The sequence below is a fragment of the Nycticebus coucang genome, chromosome 18, assembly GCF_027406575.1.
Source record: "Nycticebus coucang isolate mNycCou1 chromosome 18, mNycCou1.pri, whole genome shotgun sequence".
Classification (NCBI taxonomy): domain Eukaryota; kingdom Metazoa; phylum Chordata; class Mammalia; order Primates; family Lorisidae; genus Nycticebus; species Nycticebus coucang.
In genome coordinates this window covers 40456252-40471229 of record NC_069797.1, presented here as the reverse complement: position 1 = coordinate 40471229, position 14978 = coordinate 40456252, and the positions used below count along the sequence as shown (strand labels likewise).

Sequence of the window (14978 nt, the reverse complement as noted above, 5' to 3'; positions counted from 1 at the left end):
ACACTCCTGGGGTCAAGTGTTTCTCCCACTTTAGCTTCCTGAATGGCTGGGACTACAGGCACATGCCACTGTGCACCTGGATATATTTTCTAATTTTTGTAGACAGGATTGGTCTCACTCTTGCTCACACTGGTCTTGAACTCCTGACCTAAAGGGATCCTCCTGCCTCTGTCTCCTAAGTGTTAGAATTACAGGCAAGAGCCATTGTGCCTGGCTAAAAATGCTTTTTAAAGAATAAAATGCTAGGCTAGGTTAATTTATTATTCATCTTATTTTATTTAATAGATTAAAGGTAGTGAAAACAACCTGCTATTACATTTTGGTTAGATTTGCAAGAAGAGGCTCTCAGATGTCTTTTGACTACGGGGTAATTTTTTTTCTCCCATGGGGAAAAGGGTGATTCTTAGAAACATATATTTTAATATGGTTGAACTGATGAGTACTATGTTGCTAATAGCTTCTGAAGTTTATGAAGTTTATTCAGAGGAATGATAAATTATGTGTTTGATTTGAGAAACTGTTGAAAGCAAGTGAATAAAATAGAAAACTAGTTATCAACATATGTTAAGTAGTCATTTTGTTATGTTATGGAAAATTTAAAAAGCTAATTAATACTTAAGGGCATTCTCTCCAGGATATTTTTAAGACTCTCCTGCAGCATTTAAGTATACAACAGATTTCCTGTGACTATAAACGAAGTGATATCTATTTTGATTTATATTCTAATCATATGGACAGTTTGCAAAGACAGTCTTCCCCACAAATTATTTGAAATCGTTAACTTTGTAGTGGCATATTTGACTTCTTTCAGAATGGGAACCATCATTCTTAGTAGAAGAAAGCTTGTACAACTTCAATGTTTCTCTGTGCACTCAATATATAAAATTTATATATTATTGCTTCATTCATTGACAAAGTAGCTTTGTTGCCCAACATGCAGATTTCATTCTGTATTAATTTTTCTTTACATTTTTATGCCTATTAATAAGAACCATCTAATAGGAGGAAGCAGCATTTTCTCTTAGACTACTTCAATTTTTTATGTAATGCATCTAAACGTAGGGATATGGGGGAACAGAAGTAGTGGCAGATGGGCAACCTGATACTTGGCAAAGACCGGGTGGTTCATTTTGATTGTAGACACTGGCAGTCTGTGTAGTGAAGATATGGAACCACAATCCATTCTACAGACTGTACTAATCATTTGTATTATGGTAGAGCCCAGAACAACTTCGTATGAACATAGTAGAAGAGATGACTGGATCTTCTTTTTTAGTTGCCAGGCAAACACCCGCACATAGCAGTACTGTTAATCCTTTATCTTTGAGCATTGAGGCCAAATGGTGTGTGTGTATATGTATATATAGCTACAGTTTTCAATTTTGAATTAGAGATGATCTGCTCAGGGATATAAACTAGGATAAAATACCAGGGAGCCATATTTATACCTTCTTAATAGGAGAAGTGAATATTTATTTTTCTTCATTGGTTTGAGCAGCTACTCTTTGATGGGCTAGGATGCATTCTTTTAGAATTTTTAAAAATTTGAATTGCAGAGACTCAAGAACGAGTAGTGAATAAAAGGAAAGGATAGGAAAAGCACAATTGTGGGAACATAAATTGGCAGAGCTACTTCAAAGGAAATGTAGCAATTTTTTTAAAAAATTGATTTTATTGTTCAAGACATACAAGGTATTACATTTAAGACTTTTTTTTTTTTTTTTTTGCAGTTTTTGGCTGGGGCTGGGTTTGAACCCTCCACCTCCGGCATATGGGGCCGGAACCTTACTCTTCTGAGCCACAGGTGCCACCCCTAGCAATATTTTTTAAACCAAAAAATGTGAATGGTCTTAATGCTTACTAGAGAAGCACTCTGAATATATATCCAAGGAGGTATGTGGATGTTTTTTTGTGACAAGTGTTGTATGAAGGGAAAAATGGTAAATAGACTATTCAACATAAATTATTAGCTATAATCTGTATTAACTATAATCTGTATTATGTAATAGAATACTATGTAGCACATAAAGGAATAAGCTATATGTAATAAAGGTAAGTTGCATTGTAATATGTATATTGTGATACCGCTTTTAAGTTTCTATGGGGGTAGAGTTTACTAGAACAGGAAAGAAGATCTGAAAGGAAATACACCAGGCATTGTCTTTTGGGGAAGACTGAGTGGGGGTGGGAGAGATTAGGACTGGAGAGAAGTGACTAGGATTTGGTGGTGGTGGTATCTTTAGCTTTATCTGTGTGTATTGTTTGAATTTAAAAGAAGAATAAGTTTACTTACTACTTTTGTATTAGAAAACTAATTTAAAAAATTAATACCAGTTACCACCCAATACATTTTCCCCCCACATTATCATCCTCTTGTATTTAGTGTTAATATTTGTTTATCTGTTATTTTTATTTTTTATTTTTAGAGACAGAGTCTCACTTTATCGCCTTCGGAAGAGTGCTGTGGCATCACAGCTCATAGCAACCTCCGATTCCTGGGCTTAGGCGATTCTCTTGCCTCAGCCTCCCGAGTAGCTGGGACTACAGGTGCCCGCCAGAATGCCCAGCTATTTTTTTGTTGCAGTTGGGCTGGGGTCAGGTTTGAACTGCCACCTTTAGTATATGGGTCCGGCGCCCTACCCACTGAGACGCAAGCGCCGCCCTGGTATCTGTTATCTTACATGTTTTCATGTTTCTATGAAGTCTTTAGTGCCATATTTCATAGTACTCATAAATTATTTCCTTAAGATAAATTCCCAGGAATGAACAAGATCAAAGGATATGAATATTTCCAAGACTTCTTACATACTGCCGTATTACGCTACAAAAGCATTATATCAATGTATATTGTAATTTTGTGATGATATAGTACACTAACTTCGTTACAATCTTATTATTAGAATTTCTTCTGATTTTTTATTTTTTGTAGAGTCCAGATCTCTCTTATGTGCCCACACTTGTCTCAAATGCTATAGCCTCAAGTGATCCTCCCACTTTGGCCTCTAGTGGGATTATAGGCATGAGCCACTAGACTCTGGCATGAATTTTTGTTTTTAAAAGCACAACAGAGAGATTAGGAGTATGAACTTGAGAATCTGACTCCTTGGATGCAAATTTTAGTTTTGCCACTCATTAACTATGACCTTGCGCAAGTGACTTAATTTTTGTGTTTCAATTTCCTTATCTGTAATATGGGAATAATTACAAAGCTACCCTTTAGGGTTTATACAAGGATTAAATATTTCTAAAACACCTAGAATAGTGCCTGGCATGGAGTAAGTGTGTGATAAAGTTTTTGTTTTGTTTGTTTGTTTTTTGTTTTGTTGCAGTTTTTGGCCGGGGCTGGGTTTGAGCTCACTACCTCCGGCATATGGGGCCGGCGCCCTACTCGTTGAGCTACAGGCACCACCCGTGATAAAGTTTTTAAACAATGTAATTTAGAGGAGTATTGAAGCAAGACTGTACTACCCTGTTCCCCCCAAAATAAGACATCCTCCGAAAATAAGACCTACTTACAGGAAAGATAAGATGTCCCCTGAAAATAAGACCTAGTGCATCTTTGGGAGCACACCTTAAAATAAGACATTTTTGGGGAAACAGGGTACATACAGTTGGTATTTTTGTTTTTTGAAGCAAAATCCTACTTCATAAATGAATAAATACGTATTTTGAGTACAAGTTATTCTGTCTGCTTTAGGTTACAAGGAAAACGATACATTTATCAGAGGTAAGAGGTTTTGAGAAAGGCATTGTTTTTCTCTCTTTGGGCATGTAAATGTCTACATTATACCTATTCAGCACTTTAGAATTAACATACCATATTTCCCATCTGGGTTTCATTTAATAGGTTATTAAATTAACCAGATTCCAAATTGGATGTCAGGCTAAGGAAAAACATGAGTGAGGAGATAGATTTAGTGATGATAAACATCAGGTATAAGATAATGAAAAAATATTTTATTGAGTTCTGACTGTGAGTCATATTTTCTAGATTCTGGGGTTCAGTGATAAGCTTATGACTTTGCATAAGAGAACAGATAGCAGAGTCATTTGATTTTTTTTTTTTGACGTAGACTCACTTTATTTCCCAGGCTAGAGTGCCATGGCATAATTGTAGCTCCCAGCAACCTCAAACTCTTGGGCTCAAGTGATCCTTCTGCTTCAGCCTCCCGAGTAGCTGGGACTATAGGCACTAGCTACCAAGCTAGGCTAAGTTTTCTATTTTTAGTAGAGTTGGGGTCTTGATCTTGCTCAGGCTGGTCTCCAACTCTTGAGTTCAAGTGATCCTGCAGTCTTGGCCTCCCAGAGTGCTAGGATTATAGGTGTGAGCCACTGAACCCTGCCGATTTGATCATTTAAAATTTCTTCATCTTTATGAAAAGTATCAGTAACACCTAATGTTCTTTGATAGGTGTTGGGGATACACGTATATAAGGTCATTTGTTCTCAAAGAGTAGAAGGGAGATACGCAATTAAATACAAGATGTGCTGTGTTATTTTAAAGCATTGAAAGTTTGATGATACTGAATAAATGATTATAAAGAAAGTCATTCTATAAGGGGACATCTAACTTCAGGTGGTAAGGCATGGAAGCATTTAGAATAGGCTTTTGAGTCTTGAAGGATGTTGGGCTGTTCAAGAGTAATTGGGTCTCATAGGCAGAGGATACTGCAAGGACAATGGCTATGAACACAGTGTGGTTGGGGAAGAGTAAGTTGTTCGGAATAGCTGGAATGTTGGATGTGTGTTTCTACCTCATAGTTCTACATTTATGGTTTATATTTAATTTTTTTTTCTATTTACTGCCTATTAGAACTTTTTAGATCTTTTTGGTCTAAACCGGGGATTCTCAGTCTTTGCGAGTGATTCCTTCTTGGCCCTGTAATCATACAATAAACTGCATTTTCTCATTGTTGATGCTGCCCCATAATGCATTATCAAAAGGCTTGTGAAGCATTTTCATCATCAATATCCTGGCCTCACCTAGTTTCTCAGAATTAGATTTATAATAATCTCCTCTGTGGGAATTACTTTCATTTTAAAATCTAATTTTTAGACATAAAAACTCTTACTTGGCCTTCTTGTTTTAGAGTGCTTTTTACCATTCTTTTTTTTGAGACAAAGTCTCACTATGTCGCCTTTGGTAGAATGCCATGGTGTCACAGCTCACAGCAACCTCAAACTCTTGGGCTTAAGCGATTCTCTTGCCTCAGCTGCCCAAGTAGCTGGGACTATAGGCACCTGCCACAATGCCCGGCTATTTTTTTTTTTTTTGTAATTGTCATTGTTTAGCAGGCCCAGGCAGGGTGCGAACCTGCCAGCCCTGGTATATGTGGCCGAGCTGCTTTCTGCCATTCTTGATGAACAGAAGAACATTAACCTTTATTACACCTTGCCTTTTATTACTGATATTCTGTTCTTTTGGATTTTGCATTACTTAAATTTTTCTAGTACTACTTCTCAGGTTCTCTGAGCTCTGGTCTGATGTCTTCTAGTTTCCTATACATTTTTATATGTTTCAAGTAGCCATTGCTTGCTTTTAAATATTCTGTTTTTATTAGATCTCCAGATCTAGTCTAGAAATCATTCTTTTCTATTAGATTAATGTATCTAGTACTTATCTTTGCATGTATTTAGTCTACCCATACCAACTATTATTTGTCATTAATTTGCTATTTTTGATTTTCTTGTGTCATATTTGTAGAAATTTCTTTTGTTTGTATTGTATTATTATATATTCTACTTTTATTAACTTTTATTCTTTTATTCAAAATGTGCAAATTTTGCCATTTTGTTCTCTCTAATAGGTATTTTGAGAACTTTGGAGAAATACCTATTTTTGGCTTTACCTTTAAAATGCTGTATTTTTATATTTTAGTTTGGAGTCAAAACCAACAAAATATTGTGAGTAGGCCGGGCATGGTAGCTCACGCCTGTGACAATCCTCGCATTCTGGGAGGCCGAGCAGATAGATTGCTTGAGCTCATGAGTCCGAGACTAGCCTGAGGAAGAGTGAGACCCCTTTTCTACTAAAAATATAATAACTGAGGCAGGAGGATTGTTTGAGTATACGAGCTTGAGGTTACTGTGAGCTATGACACCACAGCACTGCATTAAGAGGGTCAAAGTGAGATTCTGTCTCAAAAAAAAAATTGTTGACTACTTAAAGGGACTTGTGAAAATGTCACTTTGGTACACTTGCTATTTCAAGATTAGATATATATATATTTTTTTTTTTTGTAGAGACCGAGTCTCACTGTACTGCCCTCGGTAGAGTGCCGTGGCGTCACACAGCTCACAGCAACCTCTAATTCTTGGGCTTACGCGATTCTCTTGCCTCAGCCTCCCGAGCAGCTGGGACTACAGGTGCCCGCCACAAGGCCCGGCTATTTTTGGTTGCAGTTTGGCTGGGGCTGGGTTTGAACCCGCCACCCTTGGCATATGGGGCCTGCGCCCTACTCACTGAGCCACAAAAAAAAAAAAAAAAAAAAAAAGATATATTAAGTAATTTAATGAAGTTAGAAAAACATTGGATTAACTAAGGTATTATAACATTGTCTTCTGAAAGTAGGTCTAGTTTTCTTTTATTCTTTTTTTGTTTTTGGCCGGGGCTGGGTTTGAACCTGTTACCTCTGGCGTATGGGGCTGGCACCCTACCCACTTGAGCCACAGGTGCCGCCCAAGAGAGTAGGTCTAGTTTTTTTTTTTTTTTTGTAGAGACAGAGTCTCACTTTATGGCCCTCGGTAGAGTGCCATGGCATCACACAGCTCACAGCAACCTCCAACTCCTGGGCTTAAGAGATTTTCTTGCCTCAGCCTCCCGAGTAGCTGGGACTACAGGCGCCCGCCACAACGCCCGGCTATTTTTTGGTTGCAGTTCAACTGGGGCCGGGTTTGAACCCACCACCCTCAGTATATGGGGCCGGCGCCTTACCCACTGAGCCACAGGCGCCGCTCGAGAGTAGGTCTAGTTTTAAAGTGCTGTATAGATTGTATTCAAAAGTCTGGAATTTAGGCTGGGCATAGTGGCCCATGCTTGTAATCCTAACACTTTGGGAGGCCAAGGCACAAAGAACTCTTGAAGTCAAGAACTAGAGAACAGCCTGAGCAAAAGCAAGAACCTGTCTCTACAAAAAAATAGAAAAATTAGAAGGGCATGGTGGCTCATGCCTGCCTCTAGTCCCAGCTCTTGGGAGACAGAGGGAGGAGGATAATTTGAGGCCCCCTCAACACCTGAGTTAGAGGTTGCATGGAACTATGATGGCACCATTGCATTCTGGCCCGGGACAGAGCAAGACCTTGTCTCAACATAAAACTAAAACTAAAAGCCACATTTGTGTGGAATTTAAAATTTATTTTCCATAGAAACTGTGTTAAAATGATTAGGTTTATAGAGGGTGGCTTACAGATGTTATAATTTAGCTGAGATAGTATATATTTATGATAAAAAGGTAGTTGAAGTATATTTACAATAAAAAAAGTAGTCGAAGCACTACTATGGGAATGCTAGATGAAGCACATGAGAAAAGTCATTTAAAAATGTATCTAAGTGCTAATACTTGAAGATATGGAATATACTTCTTTGCTAGATCAGCTGACCTTTTTCAGAGATTAATTCAGGTACAGCTTAGGAGTATTTATTGACATTATCTACTATTAATCACTTGGAGAGATAAAACTATTCTTGGAGAATTTTTGTCCATTTGTAAGGAATTGGGGAGTGGATAGTAAGTCAGATATTTGTATCTGTAGGGCAGTCCATGTACTACATATATCTGGGATGTGTTTATTTGTTTTTATAAATGGATCTTTTATGGCCTCAGGTAGAGTTTGTTGGCTTAATTAGTTACTTCCTGTCATGGGAAATCTGGCATGATGTTTTTTAGAAGTTTTTATGTATCTTTTTTTAAAATTGGTGGCATTCTGTAGTTTTATTACTTGATCTTTTTTTTTTTTTTTTTTTCGAGACAGAGCCTCAAGCTGTTGCCCTGGGTAGAGTGCTGTGACATCACAGCTCATAGCAACTACCAACTCCTGGGCTCAAGTGATTCTCCTGCCTCTGCTTCCCAAGTAGCTGGGACTGCAAGTGCCTGCCTGCCACAACGCCTGGCTATTTTTTTGGTTGCAGTCGTCCTTGTTGTTTGGCGGGCCTGGGATGGATTTGAACCTGCCAGCTCAGGTGTATGTGGCTGGCGCCTTTGTCACTTGAGCCAAAGTGATGAGCTGGAATGTTATTTATTTATTTTTTTAGGAGGTATCTGCTTCATTGCTTAGGCTATTATATAAAACTCTCTCATTCATACAACAAATTATGTGATTGGTAGTGTGCTAGATGCTGGGGATAGATTTGTGAACATGCTGCCTGCATTCATGAAACTTGAACTCTTGTGGATCAAACAAATACTAATCTAATCCAACTAAATACATTTGAAATTACATCTGTGAAAAATGCAGTGAAAGGTATATGGTAACAGTACCTGATCTCGTCTTATAGGGAAGATTCTTCAGAAAAGGTGGCATTTGAGCTGAGATCTGAAAGATAAGAGGATTTTAGGGGGAGTGGGGTGTGTTGAGGGGTAAAAGTGTTCCAGGCTGTGAGAACAGCAGGGTGAAAGGCAGTATAGCAGGAGGAGCTGTAGGAACTGAAAGCCACAGTGAACATTCTGGGCTTCATTCTAAGAGTAATAGGGACACATTGAAGAATTTTCATGCATTAGGGAGTAATATAAATCAGTTTTGAGATTTTAAAGGATTTTGTTATTTGGGTGATAATATTTTGATCATGTATAATTTAGTACATTAATAGCTAAGGTTCATGCCTTTAATTGTAGCACTCTTGGAGGCTGAGGTGAGAGGATCAGCTTGAGCAAGAGCGAGACCCATCTCTACTTAAAAAAAAAAAAAAAAAAGAAACAAAAACAAGTCAGGTGTAGTGGCACAAGCCTATAGTTCCAGCTACTCGGGAGGCTGAGGCAAGAGGATTACTTGAGCCCAGGAGTTTGAAGTTGCTGTGAGCTGTGACTCCCTGGCATTCTAGCCCAGGGCCACAGGGTAAGATTCTGTCTCAAAAAAATTTTTTTTAGAGATAAAAGCCACAAATAGTACAGCCAGGCATGGAGCGCCTGTCATCCTAGCACTTCGGGAGGCCAAAATTGGAGGATGATGTGGGAGGATAATTTGAGATCTAGAGTTAAGAGAACAAGTTGGGCAACATAAAGTGAAAGACCCCGTGTCTACAAAACATTTATTTTTTTTTTTTTTTTTTTTTTTTTTGTAGAGACAGAGTCTCACCTTACCGCCTTCAGTAGAGTGCCATGATGTACACAGGAAAACATTTATTTTTTTAAAGTACCTGGATGTGGTATTGTGTGCCGATAGTCCCAACTATAACTATTTGACTGAGGTGGGAGGATTGCTTGAGCCCAGGAGTTGGAGGCTGTAGTGAGCTATGATACCACTGCTGCCTTCCAGCCTGGACAAGAGAGGGAGAGCTCTTATCAAAGAAAAACAAAGTCATAGAATATAATCCTGAACTTTTATTAAGGCTTTTGGATAAAAAGAAGTTAGATATATTATTGTCCTTAAAGCTGTATCTACTTTTTAAATTAAGGATTTACAGTTTCATATAATTTTGTTGTTTTTATGATCAGAGGTTACTGCAGCCTTGGATTCCTGGGCTTAAACATCCTCTTGCCTCAGCCTTCCAAGTAGCTGGGACAACAGGTATGTGCCGCCACGCCCAACTAATATTTTTGTTTGTTTAGAAATGAGTTTTCCCTGTATTACCTAGGCTGGTTTTGAACTCCTGTCCTCAAGCCATCCTCCTGCCTAGGCCTCTCACAATACTGAGATTATAGTTATGAGCCACTGCACTCAGCCCAGTTTCATATAATGTTAAATTGACTTTACATCACACAAATTTAAGTAAGTTTTGGATGCTTTGAGGGGAAAAGATGTACTTCTGTTGTTAAATAATTTGTATTAAATTCCTAATTTAAAATGATAAACTATAAATTTTAATTTAATCTTGGTCCACAGTTTTATAGTTGTGGTTTTATGTGGTTTTTTTGAAGCAGAAAAACAAATAGTTACAAACAAATTTATACTGTCTTTTTAATTTATTTATGTAGGTGCCATTACCAGTGCTCTTTATTTCTTTGTGTAGATTCAAGTTACTGTCTTTTATCTGTTAATCTCAGGAGTCCCTTTAGTATTTCTTACAGGCTAGCAGTGAATTCTCTTAGTTTTTAGTTAGCTCAGACTGTTTTAATTTTTCTTTTATTTTTTCACTGGATATATAGTAATAAATTTTTGGTTGACAGTTTTTTTTAAAGGTCTGTTTCACTATTGGTAGCTAGTGCATTTAACAGTTAAATACATTTAAATAACATATAGGTGATGACACGATTGCAGCATTGTTAATTAGACAACCGATTTAATTAGAAAGCAGCTGACAAGTAGCTGTCTAAATATTTAAAATACTAAAATACAGTTCTTGTTTAGATTATCCTTTGTTTTGATCACCTCTTTGGGGGATTGACGTTCCTTTCAGCAATTTGAATGTCATCCCACTGCCATCTTATGTGATGTGCATAGTATACATAATGAGTTGCTTTCTCTTGCTGCTTTCAAGAGTGTCTTTTTAACAATAGACATTTTGACTATGAGCTCAGTGTCTAAGTGTAGATCTCTTTGAATTTATCTTCCTTGTACTTTATTGAGCTTCTTAATTGTGCAGAGTAATGCTTTCTATCAAATTTGGGCCCTTATTTCTAAAAATATTTTTTCTTTTTGTTTTTGGAATTTCTATTATGTATACATTTTTATTCTTGAAGCTGTCTCACAGGTCTCTGAGACTATTCATTTTCTTCATTTTTTATTCTTTCTTTTCATCAGACTAGATAATTTCAATTGACTGTCTTCAAGGTCTGTGATTTTTTTTCTTCTGTTCAAATCTGTGTTGAGCTTCTTCATGTAAACTTTTCCATTTTAGTTGTTATATTTGGAGTCTCACTCTGTCACCCTAGGATTGAGTGTCCAAGTGTCAATGGCATCATACCTCAGAGCATCCTAAAACTCTGGGCTCACATGATCCTCATGCTTCCTGAGTAGCAGGGACTACAGGTCCTGCCACAATGCCTGGCCAGTTTTTCTGTTTTTTAGTAGAGATGAAGTCTTGTTCTTGCTCACTCAGGCTGGTTTTGAATTCTGGAGCTCAAGTAATCCACCTGTTTTGGTCTCCCAGAGTGCTGGGATTACAAGTGTGAGCCACCAAGCCTGGCCAGTTGTACTTTGAAGTCCAGAAGTTCTAATTGGTTTCTTTTTATAATTTCTGTTTCTCTACTGATCTTCTCTATTTGGTGAGACAGTGACTTTAATTCTTTAGACATGATTTTCTTTTGTTCTTTGAACATACTTATATAAATATAAGTCACGTATCTGGACTTTCTCAATTTCTGGCAATTTCTGTTTACTGTCATTTTTCCTATGCCATTTTTTTTCATGCCTTCCAATTTTTTGTTGATAACTAGACATTTAGGTACTGTAATGTGGCAACTCTGGAAATTGTATTTTCTCCCTCTGCAGAGGTTGTTATTGCTATTTGTTGTTCCTGCTGTTTTTTGTTGTTGTTGTGGTTTTTTTTTTTTTTTTTGAGACAGAGCTGTCTCTGTCTACCTCAAGCTGTTACCCTAGGTAGAGTGCCATGGCATCACAGCTTATAGCAACCTCCAACTTCTGGGCTCAAGCGATTATCCTGCCTCCACCTCCCAATTAGCTGGGACTACAGGTGCCTGCCACAACACCCAGCTATTTTTTGGTTGCAGCCATCATTGTTGTTTGGCAGGCCCAGGCTGGATTCAAACCCTCCAGCTCAGGTGTATGTGGCTGGTGCCTTAGCTGCTTGAGCCACAGGCGCTGAGCCTGCTTGTTTGTTTTTTGAGACAGGGTCTCACTTTGTCTCCCTTGATAGAGTATCATGATGTCACAGTTCACAGCAACCTCAAATTCTTGGGCTCAAGTGATTCTCTTGCCTCAGCCTCCCAAGTAGCTGGGACTACAGGTGCCCACCACAATGCCTGGCTATTTTTAGAGATGGGGTCTTGCTCTGGCTCATGCTGGTCTCGAACCCATGAGCTCAGGCAGTCCACTAGCCTAGGCCTCCTAGAGTGCTAGGATTCCAGGTGTGTAATCCATGTTTTCTTTTTTTTGCTTTCTGGGCTGATTTTGTAAAGTGTGTATTCTTTATTGTGTGTGCTTAGCCTTGTGGTCAGCTAATGATTGGACAGAGATTTCTTTAAATTTCCTTGAACCAATAAATTCAGCATTTGCTAAGAGGTTCTATATTGTTGTGGTATGCCTTCAAATTTTCAAGCTTGTGCAGAGTAATGCTTTCTATCAAATTTGGGAAATTTGGGCCATTATTTCTAAAAAATATTTTTCTGTAGACAGTTTACAACTCCATGTTAGCCTTCAATTCCTGCTTGTGTAGAGCTTCAGTGTCAGCCAGAGATGAGAGATATGGGAATTTCAGAGCATGTACACAGCTCTGCATATGGGCTAGCCTTCTGGATTTCCAGGAATATGTCAGCTTTTCAAATCCCCTTGTGGATATCCTATTTTCCAGTTTTTCCTTGTAAGTTTTTTGGTCAGCCTCTTGTTAGCTCTGGTTGGTAATGCTATCTCAGGGAGCTGCAAAGTTATACAGTTGCCACTGAGTTTTTTTTTTTTTTTTTAAGACAAATGCTGTGAGGAAAGTGTTATTTGCAGAGTGAGCTCTGAGCCAGAACAAATAAAGATAGGCCTTAAGAGTGGAACTTTTTTTAGTGAGTTACCAGATAAGTCAAATATTGATACTTCTTTTGGGAAGCTCTAAAGCCATTTTGCCGGATTCAGTGTCTGTTTAGTTGTTAGTTTTTACAGCTTCAAGTTGGGAGATTATTGGTTTTCAAGGCTATTGCATGGCCAGAGAGAAGGCAATGAGAATAAAACATTGTTTAAAAACCACAAATCTTGCTGTTCTTACCAGAGATGTAGCCATTTTTCTCTTTCCCTTCCCCTTAACCTTTCCTTCCTCTGGCTGTGTTGCCTAGGCTGGTCTTGAACTCCTAGGCTCAAACTATTTTTGGTTGATTTCTCGAGTTCTGAAAAAAACTGGATTTTGAGTGTTTTTGTTGTTGGTGGTGTTAGTTTGTTTCTTTGTTTTGAGACAGGATCTCACTCTGGCACCCAAGAATAGATTCCTGAGGCATCATAGCTCACAGCAACCTCAAGCTCTTGGGGTCAAGCCATCGTCTTACCTTAGTTTTTCTATTTTTAATAGAGATGGGTTCTCGCTCTTTGCTCAGGCTGGTCTCGAACTCCTGATCTCAAGCAACCCACCCACCTTGGCCTCCCAGAGTAGTAGAATTACAAGTGTGAGCCACCACACTCAGCCTAGGATTTGACACAGTTTTTGATAGTGTTCTTGTTGCTTTTATAGAGGAATGGATTTTCAGAAGTTTTTATTTGCCATTCCGGTAGTGAGCCTCCTGACAGACTTTTTATTTTCTTTTCTGGGAGGAAATATTTTTATATCATAAAACAGGGTTCTCAACCTTCCTAATGCCGCAACCCTTTAATATAGTTCCTTGTGTTGTGGTGACCCCCACATATGAGGAGTGGTGTCTCGATTCCTAAGAACATTGGAAATATGTGTTTTTTTCTGATGGTCTTAGGCAACCCCTATGAAAGGGGAAAGGGTCGTTTGACCCCGAAAGGGGTTGCACCCAATAGTTGAGAACCACTGTCATAAAATGTAAATGTCAATGAGCTTTGACAAGATGTACAACATTTCTATCATCCATGGGTCTCAGAGACAGTGATGTTCAGACTTCTGTCACCATTTAGTTCTTTCTGTTCTAGAACTTGTAGAATGGCTCAGAATACCTAGTCTTTTTAAAATCATTCTTATTTTACTTAGTCTAATATCTGTGAACTTTGTCCATGTTGTGAAATGCATCAGTAGTTTTTTCCTTTTTTATTGCAGAATAAAAATGTATCATAAATTTTTTTGTTTTTTTTTAGAGCGGGTTTCACTATGTTGCCCTCAGTAGAATGCCGTGACTTCACAGCTCACAGCAACCTCAAACTCTTGGGCTTAAGCAATTCTCTTGCCTCAGCCTCCCAAGTAGCTGGGACTACAGGCACCCACCACAATGCCCAGCTAAGTGCCGTGACGTCACACGGCTCACAGCAACCTCTAACTCTTGGGCTTACGCGATTCTCTTGCCTCAGCCTCCCGAGCAGCTGGGACTACAGGCGCCCGCCACAACGCCGGCTATTTTGTGTCATAATTTTTTTAAGAGTCTCACTTTGTTGCCCCAGGCTAGAGTTCCTAGCTCCTTTAGCCAGTACCTTAGAACCAAGCAGACACCTAGAAATCATCAAAGATTATTTTTTTTCTTGTCTTTTGACAGCTAATAATTCAATGAACCCTATTTAGTTAACTTTATTATCTCTTGTATTTGTCCCACCTTATCTCCCTTTTTAGTTTATGCCTTTATCTCTTTTCTGAACTAATGCAATAGCCTTTCAGTTGGTCTTTGTACCTTTAGTTTGGTCCCTTTCCACTCTGTTTAATATACTGACATTGATGTGAATATAAATCTGATTATTACGTCCTTGTTTAAAACTAGGAAAGGAGGGCGGCGCCTGTGGTTCAGTGAGTAGGGCACCGGCCCCATATGCCGAGGGTGGCGGGTTCAAACCCAGCCCTGGCCAAACTGCAACAACAAAAAAAATAGCCGGGCGTTGTGGCGGGCGCCTGTGATCCCAGCTGCTCGGGAGGCTGAACAAGAGAATCGCGTAAGCCCAAAGAGTTAGAGGTTGCTGTGACCCGTGTGACGCCATGGCACTCTACCCGAGGGCGGTACAGTTAGACTCTGTCTCTACAAAAAGAAAAAAACTAGGAAAGGAGGCCAGGCATGGTGGCTCATGCC

General features: G+C 38.7%; 1 protein-coding gene across 3 annotated transcripts in view; it reads left to right on the top strand.

Moving 5' to 3' along the window:
* Positions 1 to 14978, top strand: part of USP32 (ubiquitin specific peptidase 32) — a 216031-nt gene that overhangs the window by 32995 nt on the left and 168058 nt on the right. Inside the window, exon 1 of one of the 3 annotated variants that reach the window (XM_053570186.1) lies at positions 9661 to 9723. The exons of the other annotated variants lie outside the window; for them this stretch is intronic. The gene's annotated coding sequence lies outside the window, so the exon portion shown is untranslated. Of the gene's footprint in view, positions 1 to 9660; positions 9724 to 14978 lie in introns of those variants that run through there. 3 annotated transcript variants of the gene reach the window in all.